The sequence below is a fragment of the Aethalodelphis obliquidens genome, unplaced genomic scaffold (genome assembly GCF_003676395.1).
Source record: "Aethalodelphis obliquidens isolate GAN/ISIS:26980383/991018 unplaced genomic scaffold, ASM367639v1 scaffold61, whole genome shotgun sequence".
NCBI classification, from domain to species: Eukaryota; Metazoa; Chordata; class Mammalia; order Artiodactyla; family Delphinidae; genus Aethalodelphis; species Aethalodelphis obliquidens.
In genome coordinates, this window is record NW_020838005.1 from 4,086,813 (window position 1) to 4,092,408 (window position 5,596).

Below are 5,596 nucleotides of genomic sequence, written 5' to 3' on the forward strand. Positions count from 1 at the left end.
GAGTGGAAGGTACAGAGTTCCCACGTACCCCCTGCCCCCCTCACATGCACACAGCCTCCCCCCCATCAACATCCCTCACGAACGGTACGTCCATTACAGCTGATGAACCTACATGACGCGTCATTATCACCCAGAGTCCACAGTTCGCAGCTGGGTTCACTAGGTGTTGGACATTCTATGAGTTTGGACAAACGTATAATGACATGTATCCACCATCAGAGTATCATCCAGAGTAGTTTCACTGCCCTAAAATACCTGTGCCCTTTTCTACCTTTTAAATTCTGAATTTCTAATCACATAAAGGGAAATATTTTAAACATTCTTCCCAACTCAGAATCCCCAGAGATCCAGCGGAGTTCAGTGGTGCTTGGAGGGAGGAGTCGACATGCTGAAGTGAGGGAAGGGTTGTGTGTTTCCTTATCCTCTTTAATCCCTGATATACGAGCAGTTGTCTGGACAGATGTGAGGGAGAAAGAGTCCTGGTAATCAGTGTATTGTCCTGTTCACGAAGGTCTTAACGACAATAAAGCCCTAAACGATCACTGGACTTAAACATGGCAGCGGAACGCTTTCCGCCACAGCAGGAGCAGGACCTCGAAGGGCCTCGCCGAGGGGCGGGAGGCGGGCAGGAACACAGGTTGCCCTCTCCCTTCTTATTGAAAAAGGAAACATTTTCCAACCGTAGGCACTAGTACAGCTTTTCCTGTGACTAAATTTAAGCCTTGACTATTTCAGACCTTCCATCCTTTTCCTAAGACTCTTCTTAAAGCAATTCTAGTTTGGAAATAAGTTACGTAAGCCTCACTGGGTGCAGAGTACGTTAACCAAAGAACAAAAATTTCAGAGTTTTGAAGGGATTAATATAACGAAGCGAGGGGCTCCACAACTGAAGATAATTCTGGCAAGGCTGAGACGGATAAAAGGCCATTGCTCGAACTGTATTTTTCTCTTGACATTTCTCAGTCTGCAAATTTAACCTGTTGACCCTGAATCTGACTAAGAGCTAAAACGGTTCAAGTTCCACAGAACAGCCCTCAACACCTGGAAAATCCCATTCTCATAAGCATATCCCAGAAATCATAAGCAAATGTTGACCTTCTCTCTACAAGGCAAAGTGCTGAGGCAGAAACCAAAATGCCAGCAAGAACGCAGGCAGCCAAGCCTTCACCTAGGCAGGATGTGAAACGTCAGGCCACTCATCTTATATTTTTAATGCAGTGGTTACAGGATGGGGTTGATGTGGGATTGAAAAACAATACTGACTTTGGAGAATTCCTTTTTTTTTTTTTTAGCCTTAAACACTGACACCCACTCACCAGGGTTGGGTACTAGCAAAAGCTACATGGGATTCTAGGGTGAGCGTTCACTTCCCCTGGCCTCTGTTCCTTGGCTGTCAACAAAAGCAGAAAACGCCTAGTCAGAGCCCACTGGCGCGTGCCAACACAGAGACCTGTTTCTTATTTCATCTGGCACAGTACAGAACTGCAGTCATAACCACTGAGGTGGAGAGCTTGGAGTTCCTCCAGTAATTGACACCATGAAATCGGCAAGACAAAACAAAGCAATCAGTTGTGAGAAAATGGAGGTATGTATATTCTAATGGTAAGCCATGGTTAACACGTGGCGTTAGATAGCTATTTGTATTTTCAGTGGACTCCTGAGTCCACCAAGAATATACACGGATCTCTACATTTTTCTATATGAAAAGTCTGGTTTCAACCTACATTCCCCAGATAGGTTGATTTACTCAAAACCTTAAACCCCAGGATTCTAGTAGCTAAGGCAGTTAAAACCAAAAGGGCGCAGGTATTGCCTTGACTAGTGACAAACAGAACCCAGCATCCTCTAATAAACATTTAAGAAGTCAAACATGCTTTTTATAGCTGGGAGCAAAGCCTGACTGTTTCTGTGGCTCCTTCTATCCTGATACCTCCTGCCAACATACTGGGTAACATTAGAATAGGCACTGTCACAGAAGGGGTGACTATAAACAGAACGCTGGCCCAGAGATACGACATTCATCAGTGATACCATTCTAGCAAGTCTACATGTTTTGCACCTCATTCCAGGGTCAGGGTCTCAGGCAGACCCCTAGGAACTCTAGGGGGGTGGGGAATGAGTCATAGACTTCAAATTCTAGGGCTCAAAGATCACGGCCCTCAGGCTCTGAGTTCTTCAGTTCTCTTCCTGGAATTCTTGGGCCATCTTCCCTTTACTGTAATTTGCTCTCTTCTTCCTGCTAAAGGGCAAAACTGACTGCTCAAAGGGCATCATCTCAGGTAGCCGAGAACCTCCTTCTTCCTATATGCCTAAAATAATTACACATCCCATCAGTGAGACTGCATCATGGAGGAGAAAAGTAAAAGTGAATCTCCCACACACACTTGGTTCTTCTCAAACTATCAGCTTGTATTCTAGTTTACATATCATTCATCCAGAACATGATGAATACGTGGGGGGCATCATGCATTTCGTTTGTGAGATGATATAACGCACACGAGTCTCTTGCCCTGTGCTGGGCCCACGTGCACTTGGCAGAGAAGAGCTCTCACGAAGCCCAACTTGAACGTGCGCCTGCTGAAGCACCAGCCGTGCTGTCCTCATTTCCCAGCTGTCACACACTTGCTGGAGTTAGATGGGTCAAGATGGACATTTAGCTTGGAATTTAAGTTTCGAATTTTACACTTTTGAGTACAGCTGGATATTTTCACAGTCTACTTTAAAATCCAAAGGTTGCCCACTCAGCTTTACTATGATCATTCTGAGTATGGGATTTATTATTCACAATGCTGTACTTCAAATCAGAGAAAAGTGGCTTCAATACCACAGCTCGAGAAAAACTGGAAAGTGTTCCATTTCTCCATCCTGCTCAGTTTTTCCCATAACCTGTTCCAGCTTGGAAGACGAGAGTTTCCCGTCTCTGACGGACGCAAATGTGGGAAGAGGAGCTTTGCTCCTAAACAAGAGGGTAGAGCTGAACTCTCCTTCTCTAATCTTGCTGTATGTGTGGCTCTTACCTTCCTTCCCAAGTGGGGGAAACCATTGGCACTGAAGAGTTAAAAGGTTCACCAAAATCTGGGCTTCAGAAAGTGTTAAAAACAGTACAACAGGGCTTCCCCAGTGGCGCAGTGGTTGAGAGTCCGCCTGCCGATGCAGCGGACACGGGTTCGTGCCCCGGTCCGGGAAGATCCCACATGCCGTGGAGCAGCTGGGCCTGTGAGCCATGGCCGCTGAGCCTGCGCATCCGGAGCCTGTGCTCCGCAACGGGAGAGACCACAACAGTGAGAGGTCCGCGTACCGCAAAAAAAAACAACCCAAAAAACAAAAAACCCAGCACAACAAAGAGATACTGAAGGGGTTCAACTACAGCTTAGTGCCTACTTTGCTAAGGTCAAAACCTCCTATATTTTGGTAAACATCCTAGTCTGTTCCACCACAAGCTCTGTGACAAACTTCCCCTTGCCCAAAGATCATGACCCTAGGTCAACAAAGGTGGATAAGAAATAAATTCTCAAGCTACAGGAATACAACAGAGTTTGTGAAGTAAATTAAACGATAATGTGAACCTCACCTGCACGCAGATCAGAGTGGGGAAACTGAAGGCAGAGCTGGAAAGAGAAATCCTCTTTATGCATGATTTGATCAAGGACACAGCTCATAAAATTGCCAACAATTTGGAATTTTCCTACAGGAAGCTGAGGAAACATGCCAATAGCAAGAAGTGAGATGACTTCAGTGCCAACAGTTTGACCGGTTGGCACTGAACCAATGTCCTCAAAAGGACGATGCTTCCTCTGGGACCACGGGAGCTGGGGAAAGAAACCTACCCACCGCACAGGCGGAGGTAGGAGGAGACCACCACAGAGCAGCTAGAAAGGTTTGAGCGCCAGGGATTCAGAAGAGAGACCTTGACATTTGAAACCAGTGTCAGCTGAGAGTTAGGACATGTGTACGACGTGGACCCCAGGATCTCTCACACTAGAGTAAAAACAGATGTATTCTTCAAAAGCTCTCCCTGTATATGTTATCATGTGCGGTAGAGAGGAGTCCTTCTTAAGCAGCAGAGAGAGCTGAGGTGACAACGGCGATGTTAGAAGCAAAGTCTCCCCATTCTAGACATTTGCAGCAGTTTGCCTACAGTAACCAGGCAGGAGGGCCACCTAATTGAAGAAGCACAGTTACTAATTTACACTCAATCCAGAGTGTGTCTGAGAAAGGTCATCCACTCTGACCCAGTGGGTATCTGGGGGAGAGACACATTTATCAGTGAGGCAGGAAGATTACCCCGTAGAACCTACCAGTTTAAGCCTATATAATAGATGAGGTTTTCACAGCCCGATCACCCTCAAAACTAGTTTGGGGAAGGAAATAACAAGCTAAGAATTTATATATCAGTATCCTCCCAAATAAAAAAACGAGTCTTTATTATTACATTTCCAACTCATAGAACTCCAGGCTGAATATGACTGGACATATATAAACACACAATCACAAATTTCTGGAGTCATCTCCCACACCCCTTCTCACAATTTGGCCGAGTTATGTCTCAGGAAATCTTCCAGTTCAACCCCATACACCAGCTTGGGATAAACAGAAACCCTGAAGTCTTGTGGTTTTACCCGCCACTCCAAAGTGCTGTTACAGGTGGAATATCTGCTGGAGGAGGTATTTTTGCTGGGTTAGAATACAGCTGCAGACTCTGCGTGTGGTTAGAATGTGCATCTGCATGCCTTATGACCTGCAGGCTTTGTGCCTTCCCCTTTCATTGTCTTGTCCTATCTCTTGCCACACGGGTTGCCTTGCAGGCTGTAATAAAAATATATCTTCTATTCAGAATCATCCTGGAGGGCAGGTGGTGCAGATGGGTAGGACGGCTACATATTAAGTTACTGAGTCTACAGTTGAGAAATCTGCACTCTGGGGTTCTAACTCAAAATAAATATTATTTCAAGGTAAATAATCTACTTGGCTGGCTAGTGAAATGCTTAATTCTTTCTAAAACCATAACTGCCAAGTAGACTTGTGCTTTATGCTACATCCCAAGACAAAAATCAGGTAACCTACATCTTCAAAATGATCCACAGAGCATCCCTTCCTATTTCTCCCCTCACTGCTGAGAAATGCCTCTGGAGCCTGAAGTTTAATATACGCAGCTGGGGTTACTCGGTGCTCAGGTAAAAATCGCCAAAAGGCCCAACCTTGATTAACACCAACTATTTATTTAAGCCTGATGGTACCTGGATGGAGGCTCTCAATGGGAAAAGGAAGGATGTAGCACGTGGAAGCTTGAACGAGCTGAGGGCAGCTCTGCTAACAGACTCACAGGGCACAATGGGACGTGACCATTGAAGCCAGCAACCTTCTGAAAACATCACTATCACCTTCAAAACCCATGCTTTTTTTTTTTCTAATCAGGAAATCGGGGGTGAGGGGAACATTCCAAGAACAAGGGCAGCCAACCTTCATGAGGTACCAGGACATGCTCTGGCAAAAATATTTTCACCTTCCTAAAGTTATATGCTGTCTTCAAGTCCAACTATATTGTGTACGTGTGTGTGTGTGTGTGTGTGTGTGTGTGTGTGTGTGTGTGTGTGTG

General features: G+C 45.4%; 1 protein-coding gene across 2 annotated transcripts in view; it reads right to left on the bottom strand.

Moving 5' to 3' along the window:
• Window positions 1–4,394: 4,394 nt before the first annotated feature.
• The window catches only part of CCDC25 (coiled-coil domain containing 25), a 40,479-nt gene continuing 39,277 nt past the window's right edge, over window positions 4,395–5,596 (bottom strand). Inside the window, exon 10 of one of the 2 annotated variants that reach the window (XM_027088050.1) lies at window positions 4,395–4,656. The gene's annotated coding sequence lies outside the window, so the exon portion shown is untranslated. Of the gene's footprint in view, window positions 4,807–5,596 lie in introns of both variants that reach the window. The other variant, XM_027088049.1, reaches the window with a different exon arrangement.